The sequence below is a fragment of the Culex pipiens genome, chromosome 2, assembly GCF_016801865.2.
Source record: "Culex pipiens pallens isolate TS chromosome 2, TS_CPP_V2, whole genome shotgun sequence".
NCBI lineage: Eukaryota > Metazoa > Arthropoda > Insecta > Diptera > Culicidae > Culex > Culex pipiens.
The window spans coordinates 220,063,971-220,078,984 of record NC_068938.1 but is presented as its reverse complement, the minus strand read 5'-3'; the positions used below and the strand labels follow the sequence as shown (position 1 = coordinate 220,078,984).

Here is a 15,014-nt window from a genome sequence, read left to right as displayed (position 1 = left end):
AGCGTCTACTGACATCAACTTGTTGACGTCCATGGCCTACTGATCTCGAAAAAAATCGCAAATATTCCAACTCCTCCAACCTGCCCTGTAAGTTCAGTGATCTTCGCTCGCCACGGTGCCTTATCACATGTTATTATTATTCGCAAACACACGAAATTAGTCCATCGCGTACTTATGCTTGCGTTTCTTCCACACTGCTTTGTGCACCCATCCGAAGCCCCGGTGTGTGGTTTCTGATGTTCCCCGCGTCGTATACGCGCCGCGTATAATTTCGTCAGAAGTTAAGACAAGCACGAACAATAGGTTCAACGGCCATACTGTAACAGCGCATAGTGTTCCATCTGGACGAGTTTGTTCCTGCTTGCCCGGAGGGCCACCCCTGGCAAAGTTCCACACAAAGTGGCCACCTTAATGATCCGCAGCTATTTTGGAGCATGATTCATCGCCGTCATAACCGCAAACTCTCTGCGAGGTCCAATAAAAGTCTTCATAAAGACTAGAAACAAAACGCGCGAACGCGCGCGCAAAGAAGAAAGAGACCTGATCCGCCCTAATCACGTGACTTAACCAAGCTTAAACTCGCAGGTTAATAGTGCTGAGAATCGCTCGCCGTGAACGCACCGTAATAGTCGGTAATGTTCTATGTTATTTTCAACCTCAGCGATCACGACTCCTCATGATGCTCAGAAGCCATTAGTACCAGAGAGTTCAGCCAAAGAGGTCTTAACTCAGTAAGTACTGACGATGAATTGCGCTGAGCAAAAAAGTGGCGGTAGATTTCAATTGTGGTGCCGTCGTCGTCGCCGTAATTCGACGATTTGTGCGCGCAAATTCAATTAATATCAAACCGCCGCCGCGCGCTATTCTGAAGAGTAACTGTTTGCTTCCGAAGTTGGTGAAGAATTCACGTGTCGTGCGGTGCGAAGGTTACAATTATTTCGTCAAAAGGGGGAAGATAAAATGTCAGCCAGCCATGAAATTGAGCATTAAAATTGTAATGAAGACGAGTCCTTGGGCTTTGTCGAGTGCCGTCACTCAAATCCTAGGTAGGGTCTTTGACGAATCTACTAATGACACAACTCGACAGTTTTGAAGTTGATGTCTGTAAACGCTTCAGTTTCGTCAAGGTATGATAGATTTGGGCTCCCTGAGCAAGATCCAAATGACATAATAGGATTTCAGTGAATTCCCTGCCAATAGTTTCTTAAGATGATTCCAAACAATTTACACCCGAAATTTACAATTTTATTTATTGGTAAAGAAATCACTAAAATTCAATTCTGTCGATTGAAGCGTGTTCAGGGAGCCCAAATCTGTCATACCTTGAAAAAACTGAAGCGTTTACAGACATCAACTTAAGTCAAATCGTCCAAAAACCTTCAACCGCCCCTGTATTCATTCTAGAGTGCACCGTAACAATACTAGCGGGTGCTGCTACCTTTTTATATTAATCAGCTCCGGCAGTTTGGGTTGGCTGAGCACACCTTCTTCGTTTCGCCACTTGTGAGAGCCCCCTTGTTTTCTGCGGGTTGGCGGCCTGTACTGTAACAAAAATATTAATTATCTATCTATATGGGGAAGTTTCCGTTAGCTTTTGGCCATGTTTTAACGCCGCCACCACTTGCATACTGCGACTTGAGGGGAGAGATAGAGAAAGCACAGAATATGTGCTAAGTGAAGATTTCCATTATTTTAGTTGGCGAGTAAGTGTGCGATGTTTTATTTCCACCTTTCTTTTCTTTTTGTCTTGTCTAGTGGCGGAGAAGAAAAAAAAGATGGGAAGCCGGAAAAAGCGGTTCTTTTTATTGATTGAATTTTTCGATTTAAATTGAATTGAAGAAAACGGTTGTTTCCGAGACGGTTGACTTGTTTTCATCACAGTTGGCGGTGAGGTGCGATAATGGACCAGAAGGTGCCGGTGTTGTATTGTTCTGCTAATGGATGGAACAAGTTTTATTTCCTAGCAATTAAACAATGCTGTACTGATTGCTGGATTTGTCGATGGTGGGTTTTTGGAATAACTTAAGAAAATACCGAAAGGTTTGACATATAGTACAGACTCGATTATCCGAAGTCCTCAAAAAATGTTTACTTCAGATAATCGAATCATAAACTATTTATTAATTTGTAGTCAAATGTTGGGTCTTCGATATTGTATGTGCGAGAAATGGCCAAAAGACATAAGGTCGAATGGACAAATGGTCGAATGTGGAAAATTGAAACAAAATTCTGTAATATTTTTGTGAATTTCTCGACATAGAAAACATGTACACAAACATCTGAAGAAATAGCCAGGCTTCTGAAATTAATTTTGTAGAATTCATTTTCTTACAAACAAATCCGCATTCTTCTTTGACTTTGCAATTTTTCACTGTGGGCAGTTCTTTCAATAAATAGAATAAAGCAATAAATAGAATAACTTTACAAAAAATCTAAGGAATGGAAATACTCGCTTAACATAGAGTATTTCCATTCCTTAGATTTTTTGTAATCCTATTCGAACAAACATTAGCAGTTCTTCAAAAAAAGTTAGACTTTTACAATATTCTGCAAGTTTTTTTAAATGTTTTTATAAACAACCTATTCTTGATTGATATATTTTTTGGTGAGTTTTTGCATGCTTTTAAACTTTTTGTGATTGCCGTAAAAATATTATAAGGTTTTTTATTCATTCAAAAATGACCAAATCTTTAATAAAAGTTGAACTTCCAGAATATTTTTTGAGATTTTTTTTTTCATTCTTCATGAACAAACTATTCGTGCTTGTTGTAATATTTCGATGAGTTTTTCGTAGCTGTTTTCAATTTGTATGCACTAAGGCTCATTTAAATTATTGTTTTAACTTTCGACCATCTGTCCACTTTCGACAGTTTGTTCATTCGACCTTTTGGAATTCGACCTTTTGCATTTGACCTTTTGTCATACATTCAAAGATTGTTACAGTAGGATGTAACAAAATTGACTTTTTGGTGAGCGTTCAGGGGTTTGTTCCGGTGGGCATATTGAACCCAAATCCCAAATATGAGCTTGATTGGACGTAACAGGGGCTGGCGCTCCGCCCTTCAATTTTAAATGGGATTTAACCCGTAAAAATACTTTTTTTCAAAAATGTCTATATTTGAGGCACTTTGGCCACCAATGCGTTTACCAAAAACATCACTGGCGTGTAGGCCAGATCCTTGCACATCTTTTGGTATATATAACATTGAAGCTTGGAGCACCCTAGAGCTCAGTACAGACCTTCAAAGTTTGGCATTTTTTCAAAAAATCGGTCCCGGCAAACTCAAATGGCGTCTCGGACGTCGCGAAGTGCGACGCATATCTTTTTTGCCGAGCCGATTTTTCGAAAAAATGCCAAACTTTGAAGGTCTGTACTGAGCTCTAGGGTGCTCCAAACTTCAATGTTATATATACCAAAAGATGTGCAAGGATCTGGCCTACACGGGGGGGGGTAAATTTTGGCTTATTTTAGCGTGACGTACTTTATGGATGAAGCCTTAGTTTGTTTCATTTTTGTTGTTAATTAATCTCAACCCAAATTTTTTACTGTTCAACTGTTCAAATTTAAAAATAACGATGCATCAATTTTTATTTATTTTAATTATCATTTAGGCGATATGAATAACCAGGAATAGAAATTTTCAATCATAATCTCAGCCAGATTTAGACAGATTATGACAGATTTTTGATTTTCTGCAAATTTCAAACAAGATTTTGATTAAAGTTAACGTGTTTGATTAAAATTAGACAAAAAATGCAATTATTTATTTTAATGTAAAAGAACATTAACTCATTTGAAAGACAAAAAATCAATTAAATTATTTTAATTCTACTAGATTTTGAATTAATTTATTTCCTACCCCATTCATAGTTTTTCGATTTTTGTCTGCCAGATTTTCAAAAAAAATGTATGTTACTTTGCACTGTATTTTTCAATTTTGACCTAGTATCTCTGGTCTGAATGACATTTCATCTTAAAAATAAACCAAATATTTTCAATTTATAAGGATTGAAAAAAGGCAAAGCAAATGCTTTAGATTAAAAAATTATAAATAAATAGAATTGTATAGAAGATCGTAGTTTATTTGAAATTAGAGCGTCCAATTTCCCGTCCCGGGAAAAAAATCCCGGGAATTCCCGGGATTTCCCGGAAAAAAATATTTCCCGTTTCCCGGGAAATTTGTAAATTTCCCGGGAATTCCCGAAATACATACGAAAGTATACTTTCCTACCTTTTTGGTAGGAATAATAATTAGAGAACCTGATTTGATTTTATTTATTTCAATCTACTGTCAATATACTGATCAGCTTGCCTGTAAATTTCATGTCAAGGTTTAATTCAGATATATTTTATTTCTGAAGCATTCACAACTAGGAATATTGTTTGCTTCCATGTTGGGCAACAAAAATTACGCTACTATGTAATGAATATCAACTAATTTATTTTTGACAACCAATTTTAACGATTTTTTTTGTATCATTTGAAAATAAGATATTCACTTCTTCCGGCCAAGATCAAAATTGAGATTTGTTTAACATTTTTGTTTACCTTGACCAAATTTGATGAAATTTGAATTTATATAATTAAATTTTTCAAAAAGGATGTTCGAGAAAAAATTGTTTACTGTTTGTTATAAACTCATGAAGCACGTGAGCTACCAAGAGCGTAAGAGGGATAAAAATGAATAAAATATCTTTTAATTTCAACCACTTTTACACCATGAAAATGATTTTAATATAATTAATTTATTAGGCCATATAATCATATAACTAAAATCATACCATAAATGGAACCATGAAAAATAATTTTAAAAAAACTTCGTATCGTATGGAATTAACCCAAAGAATGCAACCATATTTGAAAAAATCGCTACAAATATTTTAAAACTTAGAGTTGTGATTTCATGAAGTATTGAGTTGAATAGCGCAATTTTTTAGATTTTGAAGACAAATTCAATGATCTATTTATTCACGAGTTGAAAATACTTGTTCTGGAATAAGTTATTTGCCAGGAAAAAATACTAAAAATACTATTTTTTTTTTGATTTGGTATGATTTGATAGACAGCATATAAAAATAGAAAATTTACATATTTTCTCAAAGTTGCATGATTTTTTACATTAATTGATTAATTGATCCTTGCACTCATTTTGACCATTAAAGTTGCTGTTCTATACAATTCTGTTGCGAAATATTAATCAGAAACAGGATCAGAATAATATTCGTTAAATTTCAAATTTCCCGGGAATTCCCGGGATTTCCCGGGAAATTTGTTGAAAATTTCCCGTTTCCCGGGAATTTTGAAACCACGAGAAATTGGACGCTCTATTTGAAATACATGAAATGCTTTTAATTCTTCCGTTTTCAAACAAATGTGGGCTGGGAATGGGAAAAAAATATTTCCTTAAATTCTTGATGATCCAGAATTTCTGAATTTTTATGCCACTAAAATTACCAAACTTGGCTTTAGTTTCATTTTATGATATTTTTTGCATTACAAATTTTATTATTGTAAATTTTTTTCGACGCTCTATCGATTCAACTTGTTTGATAATGTTTGTGGAAATGAGTTGTACCTTTTTATTTCATATAATCGTAAAGAAAATGAGTTTTTCGAATACCGTAAAACGGGGTGACTTTGACAGGTTTGAGATTTTTCCGCAAAATGAAGAGTACAAATTAAATACGTACGGAATGGTTTGGAACTTTACTGACCATGGTAGAGAAGTACTTAAAGTACCTCAAGAAGAACTTTTCATAACATTTTGAAAGGCTTAAAAAGTTAGCTAACTATTATTAAGAAAATGTTGATGAATGGCATTATTTCAAACTTCTCAAAGTGTCATGATTTTCTCAATGAACATGATTTTGAATCGGAAAATGGAATGCATTTTCGGATTATTTAGACAATTTTCCACTAGGAGAAGGTAAACTTATTTTGTAAATATTAAATAATATGTGTTTTTGAAACATAATTCAAAAAATCTCCAAATGTATAGGCAATTTCAGTTGAACATATTTCATATGAAATGTGAAAACTTGTGATTCGTGTGATTCAGTTTAAATTGTAATATAAATCGATAATTTTATGAACAATACTAGATTTAACGAATTTCAGGCAAAATTCCGACTTTTTAATTACTTTACCTAAAATGTATATGTATTTTGTTAAAAAGCCTTAAAACTTAGTTAACTTAATATAAACATTGTTTTTTTTTTCTCGAAAACTATATCATCAACCTTAGTGATTCAACGTAAAAATTAAGTTTAAACACCTATAATCTGATTTTAACATGAAAAACTATGACTATCAAAGTCACCCCGGAATTAAAAATGAGAATTTTGAACGTAACTATTTTTCTGAGAATTATAGAAAGATAACTTTTTCCAGAAATAGTGCATGAACTTTGTGTGGCCTACCCCAGTACATGTTTTAAAAATAATAATCTTGAGAAAAACCTTTCCAGTTGGGAAATATTCCAAAAATAAATTGAAATCCTATCAAAGGTTTGCGGTACCCGTTTTAAAGAATAAATGTGAAATCTAAAATTAACTGAGATAAATGAGACAAAAGTACAGCAATCACGCTTCATTAAACCCACCAAATTCGTCTGCCACAGCCAGCTTTCGAATTGCAAAATCTCAAATTCGATCATCCCTGCGCGGTAGGGGCGCGCCCAACCCACCATTTAGTGATCGCTCATTGGTTTAATTGATTTCGATCGGTATTATTATAATTTGAGTTCGAAACGCGCGCAGGTCATTAGTCCGAGAAACTGCGGTGAGAGTCAGTCCCGAACGCGTCAGTCAGCAGTCAGTCAGCCGGTCAGTCAATCCGTCAGCAGCGGGTCTCTTAAGTGCAGTGAAAAGCAAAAGTGGCAGGCAGCTCTCAAAACAGTAATCTTGTTAAACTATGGCACTACGGAGAGTGAAACCGAGCTGAAACAAATCCAAATGACTGCGTACGATTCCGTTTGGGTTGCCCCTTTAGAAGAATTGTGGTTCGAAACAACAGAAGAAAAAAAGATTAAATAAAATAGTATGTACTGAATAGTAGCAGGCCATGACGCGAAGGAACCAAATCGAGGGCAACCAGTCAGTCGTCCACACGCGGGGCCAGTAAACTGCGATTGCTGCAGCGCGTACTGCAAGTCCAACCAAATCGCAGTAGGTCTCGTCGCTGGGTCTGGATTGCGCAAAGCCACCAGCCCGAGAGGTCTGAAGAAATGATTCGCCGCCGGTTTCGTTTTTATTTTCCTCTCTCGAGATGAAATATTACTGGGGTATTTAGTTGCGAACCACGCGCCCCTCGCGCGCACCAAAAGAGTTATCTCATAGTTCCAGACACTTGCTCCAGGGGCACCACACCGGCACTGTAGACTAGTCTAGGGGGTCTGGGGGAACTGGGTGGTTGGACAGGTTGATGTCGGTGCCGCGGATGCCGCCGCCGCGGCCGCAGGCAGGATGAGGAGCTGTGTCGAACAAGCGCGTGAGCAACCCGATCATGGGTAAATAACAAGGAAATGTGTAATCATACCTTTCTCTGGTATTAATACCAAATGTTGGTGTTCCTGGACCCTTTAAAATTTGTCTTAAGGATTATGCAAGAGCAAAATGTGGTATCATACCTATTGAGGGTATTGTTTTGGTATTGCAAAATTGCAGAATTTTTCAATGGTCGAACACCACACTTTGGTATTACAGTATTTTATCAAATTCCTCTGAAACTATGGGAAAATTTTGACCATTTTTGACAAAATAATCAATTTTGCGCTAAAATGATGTCTCAAAGCGAATGCTTTCAGAAAACCGGAAATTTCAAACTTGATTTTAAACATTTTTGATATACCCCCTAAAGAAATGACTTGAAATTGTGGAAAATTTTCTAAGTCAGGATGCCACATTTTGGTATTATTTTGGTATTGAAAGGTTTCATCAAATTCCTCTGAAACTATGGGATTTTTTTTAATTAATTTTGACGAGATAATTAAATTTGCGCTAAAATGACTTGAAACCCAAAAGTGTAAAAGCTGATTTAATTTTTTTTTATATACCCACTAAGATTTTTTTTTAAAAAACGCTGAAATCTCTCTTGGTGGGGATAACCAAATACTTTGAAAAACGAGTTAATCGACAGATTATTGAATATTGGTAAATTTCAATCCAGTTTCATTTTAAGAACACTTATTTTTCAATCTTGTTATTTTCCAGAATCTTCTAGAACTACAAGCACAGGCCGTTCATCAATGACAAATGCATTCGATGTGGTGAAGAATATCACTAAGAACAACATGGAATCATCAGGTGAGTATATATGGCTGTTGCATATGGATTATTCCCGTTTTTTCACTAACTGCAACTGCTGCACTAAAAATGGTATGAAAATACCAAATTTTGGTATTACATGTGCAAATACCAGCGTCCAAAATGTTCCCTTGGTTGCCCAGTAATAGATGGTAAAATACCATGAATCATACCAAAATCATGTATGTGGAAGACCACAAAAATACCAAAATCTGATTTTCCAAGGGCGCGGGAATACCTAAAAATAAAACCTTGGTAATACCAAGTTTTGGTATTCAAGCAATGTTCAAAAATCCAGAAAACCTCAACTTGGTATTGAAATGGTTATATTTAGAAGTATTATTTTACCCTTGGAATAACATGGATTGGTATTGTTGTGCCCTTCCACATTCAAGACTTTGGTATGATTTCATGGTATTTTACCATTTATTACTGAGCAACCAAGGGCACATTTTGGTCCCTGTTATTTGCCCAAGTAATACCAAAATTTGGTATTCCCGTGTTATTTACCCCTGCTCGGGAAAGCTAGATACACTTTGGTTGGGGATCAGGCAGAGATGGGAAATTTCATTGAAATTTTTGCTTTTTGACAGATTTCATTTTTATAGTATAATTTAAAAAAAGTTTAAAATCTGAATCTGAAGTACCATACAATTTTTTTATGACAATGATAAATAACATTTCAAAATAAAAGAATTTGAGAAAATCCAATCCCTAAAATTTTCACAACCCTGCCGTTGAAAACGAAATCGTTCCGATCGTCACGCGGTGCGAACAACACCGAATCGCTCCGAAAAGCTCGAAGCATTTTTTTTGAAGGGCTCGTCCAAGCAACCCGTTTCTCGATGTCACACCAACAGCAACAACACCAAACTAAACTGTGAGGGTGTGCAATTGTTTCAAAGCTTGCTTAGAGCTTTGCGACACCACCAACCATCTGATGGTGGTGGCATGGTGTCAAAGCCTACTCTGCAGTCAAGTCTGGTCTTGTGCGCAAAGCAGGGGTAGATTAATGAATTTTATCTTAACCACGCTGCTGGGGGTTCTTCTCGCGGGGCAGTTTAACATGGTTTAACCGTGAGTTCAAGCCGCGGGTGCAGCTCGGCGCGCACAGTCGGTGAATTTTATTTGACATAATGAATTTAATTTGCGGTGAGGTGACGGCGATGACGGCTTTTGAAGCTGTGGAGGAGGAAGAGGTATTTTTTCCCAGGGTTCTCGAAAACCCTGAACGATTAGCTCAGTGATTGATTTGTGGTTCACGATTTCAACTAACCTTTTGTTTTCGGGATCTGGGTCAGCTGGTGGAATGTATTGACACTGATCTCTTTCTATATCTTCATAATTCCTAATAATCAATTACACTCAACCCCCGGTGGTTGGTCACTTTTTCGTTTGACACTTTTTTAGTTTGTACCCCGTTGGTTGGTCAAAGTCAAACTAAAAAGTGACGAACTGTGTCAAACCATCGGGGTTTGAGTGTATGTCAAAAGCATTGATTTGACTCGTGCCTCGTGCTAGTATTATTTTCCATTCAATTTAATTTTGACTTTCTTTCGTCAAAACCAAAATGAGTGTGAAAGTTGATTTGATTTTCCCCTAATTGAGCACCCCGGTAGCCGAATGACTGGTCAGGATTTTCATATTTACCTCGCCCACTCTTTAAAAATGTTTCTCTCCAATTTTCGATGCTATTCGATTTTTCTCGATTTTCCCCAGCTGGTGGCTCACTTCCTGTGGTTTTGCTTTGATGGACAACTCCTCAAATGCCTCAATTTTCCACAGCTTTTCTCTTTTGTCTGCCCCAGAGAAAGAAAGCATATGTGTGTGTGCGTTTGTGTGAATATATTAGTTCCGTTCGACGCGATTCGTTTGCGTTGGTGGCCTACTCTCTCATCAAAGCAGAGAGTGAGTTCAAAGAGAGGGTCTCGAATCGATCGAAGCAAGCCGTGGTGGTACAAATTGGACGCACAGAGGCAAACAAAAAAATGGAAAACTATCAATAATTACTCATTTTCAATAAGTCACGAAACAGTTAAGAATTATCGACGCCTGCTTCGGTTGAAATCGGAAAACCGCACACACAAACAAACAGTGCAGACCGAACACACTTCAATTCAAGTATAGTGGTAAATCATAAATTGATGAGCTGAGTAGGCTTTGAGTTTTCCCTCTTCTCGCGGAATACTTTTTCTTTCGTTACGTTAGATTAATTTGAGCCTCCTCTCCTCGATGAGCGGCTGTTGTTTTTTTCTGGCGCTCTGTTTTGATGAACGTTCTCCACCCACTTCAAATGTTTCGAATTCTTCCGAAACCGCTTTGGCATTTACCGAAAAAATCACCCTCCCCTAAATAGCACGTTGTTTTTTTATGGGCTTCATTTCCCAAAATCAAAATAACTCCAAAACTAAGATGTTGTAGTCACTTTGCCTCAAATAACCGTTGAGAAAAAAATAACAAAAAAAATGCAAACAGGTGCTAAAACAATACATCTCTCAATTTATCGTGCTATTGTGATTGCAATTACAGTGTTTCAAAATGCGAACGAAAATAAAAGCATCTTTAGCGAGACGCACGCACTATGGGCGAAACATAAAAAGTAACACCTCTTGACGGATGGAAGGAATGGTCAGCGCAAACAACACAGAAACCAAACGACTAGAAGAAGCTTTTGAAAACGAAGTAGAAGAAGTGGTTGGAAAATAATATAAATAGCAAAATACAGTATTTTTTCGCACCATAAAAATTTGAATAAAGATGCTGTAACAGCGCGACTAAACGATATTACCGATCGTAACGGCGGCCGGCCCGTGGGAGAATGAGAGAGAGATCGGAAAAGAGGAGAAGCTTAGAAACTAAAATAATATCACCATTGGCAAATGACAGGGACCGGTGGTGAAATTGTAACAGTGACGATAATCGAAGTATGTGAATTAACAAACTTTTTATACAAATTTTCAATGTTTTTTTTACGTTAAAATCAATTTCTTAAAAAAAAGCACTGGAAAAAAGAATTTTTTAGAGGGAAATCATGGGTTTGGTAGTTTGTTTTGTTTTAGGTTACTTTTCTTATATATTAAAACGTGACAAATGAGGAGTACTATTTGAAATGCATAATACACCCGTACTTAGTTTTCTTGCAAATATTATTAAAAAACAATTTTAAAGGAAAAAAGTTATTTTTGAATAGAAATTTTTAAAATTGTTCAAAATACCCTTTTATCTCCTTTTTATTCCTTTTTTAAACTTAAACAAGCCAAACATTCTAAAATTTATAATCTGAGCATGAAAATGCATTTTATAACTTCTCCCATAAGGAATACATTGTAATAATAGCAAAAACTGCTCGAATTTAAGGGTTCCATTATCGTAGAACTACAATTGTTCTGGAAAATAAAGTTTGATGCTAAAGTATTACATATTTTTCACAAAAAAAAAAACAATCTAAAGCTAAAGAAGAATGATATTCAATGCCTTTGTTTAAAAAAATATTGTGTTTTACAAAAAGTTTCAAAATAAAAAATTTTACAGTTATTTGACAACTAGCTTAGAACTGTTCTAAGTATTTTTTCCTGAAAAGCATTGGGGCGAAAATTCATAGCTGGAACTTTAAAAATATCAAAATCTGTCGCCTTTTTTGTTTTTATTGTTTATATTTATGGTCTGATTTTTTGATTTTTGAATTTTAATCAACTGAACGTGAAGACTTCCATCATTGTCATGATTTTTCGTTCAAAGGTATAAATTTTGCGTCGCTTTCAATATTTTGACAAAATTCCTTCAACAAGTTGTTTAGAATAGTGCCCTACACATGCTGATTCCTTTTGGTAACGATTATCCCATTCCTTGTAAAGTTATGGAAATCGTCATTAATCAGTGATTGCCAACTAGGACGTCAATGACTGTGCCACTAAATTATATTAATTTTGAAGCACAATTGTTTTAGATATAAAAAAAATCCTTCAGTGGCTTTAAGAAGGCAACAACCGGCACATGCTGATTCCTTTTGGTGCTGAAATTCGTTGAATTGAATTTAATACAGAATATTTTATAGTGATGATCAATTTTCTTCGAAAATGATCAACGGCTTTACCTTAAGCACTTTTGAACTTTTGTAAATTTTGTATATTGGGAGCACAGAAACGGAAAACGACAAAAATCATCATCAGGTTTAAAGCAGATTCGTGGTCGTGTTCACGTCGAATTCTGTGGAAGGTGCGAAGCCGCGTGTTTGGATTCTTTTGTCTCTGTTGTTTTATTTGTGCTTCCATCTAGAGTATTAGTTTTTAAATGATTGTTATTTTTTACAGCTTCCTGGATTTTTTTAAATTAAATGTCTACACCCAAAATTCAGAATCGAGATAATCGTTCTCTCAAAATTTATTGAGGGCTCAGTGCCAAAATCGATAGAATAATGGTACCAACTCACACCATCATAACAAATGAGTTCATTCGTTAGTTGAATCAATAAATCTCCAACAAGTGTCATACATCGACTTCTGACTTCTCCATGGTCACCAAGCTGTGGTGGCCGAGGCAGCTATGTCATTGGATTGGTTTTTCAAAGGTCTCTGGTTCGATTCCCGTTGTCGATACTTTTGGTTTTTTGTTTGACGGATGAACTTTTTTTGCAAATAAACCTCGAGAGAATAGTTCTATCGCCCATCTCGAGCTGTGTTCTCTGCGTCCGTGAATGGTACCACTATTCTCTCGACTCGAGACCATCATTCTCTCGTACTAGCGCTGCCAGTTTTGGGTGTACATGTAAATTTATCTACTCACTATATAATTTATTTAAATGTTCATATTATTCCTTGTCCTATTCCTTTCCTGTAACATACCATCTCCTCATACCATATATGATTCAATTGCCTAAATTAACGAAACTTTCTAAAATAGCATGGAAACCATCCGGAGCAATTTTTGGAAAAATAGACTTTAAAATTTGTTTTTTATTTATTTTCATGGGGACGGGACGGGATCCAAACCCAGCACCAACAATAAGGTCTGGCGCCTTAGCCCACTCGGCCATCAGACCGATGTAAAGCTGCATGGATAAACGCATATATGAGCTTGTCATTTCGGTCAAGTAGGTTTCCCATGCTGATGGGCTACATATTGCAGGGTGTAAAATCACATAAAATTGCATAAAATAGTGCAATATTTATTTTACACCCAGGCCTTTTACACGCAGCTGGATTACTACTTTTTTAGCTGTGCAAGCTGGAAATTTATAAAACTGAAAATATTGTTAGCAAGCCTAAACATCCAAAATATGAAAATATCTTGTAAATTGTTTTCAGTTGATTAGACTTCTATTAGCATACAAAGTTTGAAGATTAATAAAATTGCCCCCCTGATTAGTCGGACCATTTTCTTAATGAAGGGAGGGGAGAGGGATTTGTCGATGAACTTTGGAAAATATTTGCAACGGCCATTATTATTTGATAAATTGTAAACTCACCTCTCCTACGATTGATTCCAAATGTATCCGTATAAATCCGCAGTGATCTCACTTTTCCGTCAGCTCCTGTACTCACTTGAATTCTCTTCCCGGCGTGAACACACTGTCCGTCCCTCTCATCAGCCACAAGCACCACCAATCACTCTCCTATCCTCCTCCTCAAAATAGGCTAGGCTCCCAAATCAAAACAACAACAATAAAACATTATAAACACCTTGTGCCCCTTCGCGAAAAACCACTTCACACTGAAAAACGACGACGACGAAACCGAACAAACCGGGCACAAATCCAAGTCATTTGGTAAACTTAGGACTTGGTCTCAGTGCTCCACAGTGCTCTTCGTCATCTGGGTTCTCCAGGCGAGCTCCAAATCTGCCACACAGTTCAGTGCCGGGGTGTGTTATTACTATTATTATTATTTTTATTATTACACGTTTTTTCTGTACGCGCCACTTCTCGGTGTGGCTACTTCACTACACCTCCAACTCCTTAGCCTAAGACGAACGGGCGACGACGCCCAACGGTCAACGCTGCCGGTGAGTCTCGTTACTCATTCAAGCACCACTTTGTCGAACTTTAGGACCAGCACGCGCGCGCGTTTAGGAATAACTGATTAGGCGAACGCCTCAACTTGGGGGCGGAGGCGTCCACCAAATCTGCCCAAATTGACTCCCAAAATTCCAATAATCCCCACTCACACACTGGACACTTCAGCTTAACGCAACCTCACACTTCTCACACTCCAGCTGTCAAGAGATTTATGAGTTGTGCGTTTTTTTTTCACCTCTAATTTTAGTCAGTTAAATTCTTCACACGAAAGTAGCACTCCACCCCCGTTCAAGTGGATCCGAACCAAACAATTGTTCTAACAAAACAGGTGTTCACCGCGATATGTTTCAACGGAATTATTTTTTGGAAACCCGCGAATCCGTTCGATCCCACCAAAAAACGAAAAAAATAAAATAAAAAGCCGACCGAGCGATCCCCGTTCCAAGTGTGCTACGCGAACCAGCTCGAAAGCCGCACTGATCCAGGTGTGCGCCGACTCCCAGCCCAGAGGGTCGGTCTAAGTTGGCCGAAGTCCGAGCCAGTGGAGTGGAAACGCCAGCGGAATGCTAAGCAACGTGCGCGCGACAAAAAAGCTCACTCCCGCGTGAGTAAATGCTCACTGTGTTTTGCTCGCGCTCTCTCTCTCTCGGGTGCGCGCCATGTGGCTCAGCAGCTGAGCGGTGCGTTGAGAGCATGC

General features: G+C 37.2%; 1 protein-coding gene across 2 annotated transcripts in view; it reads right to left on the bottom strand.

The window, feature by feature from the left end:
* Nucleotides 1-14,802, bottom strand: part of LOC120416710 (ras association domain-containing protein 10) — a 40,163-nt gene extending 25,361 nt beyond the window's left edge. Inside the window, exons 1-2 of one of the 2 annotated variants that reach the window (XM_052708269.1) lie at nt 14,553-14,802; nt 13,769-13,937 (exon numbers count right to left, since the gene is read on the bottom strand). The gene's annotated coding sequence lies outside the window, so the exon portion shown is untranslated. Of the gene's footprint in view, nt 1-13,768 lie in introns of both variants that reach the window. The other variant, XM_039578526.2, reaches the window with a different exon arrangement.
* Nucleotides 14,803-15,014: the final 212 nt, after the last annotated feature.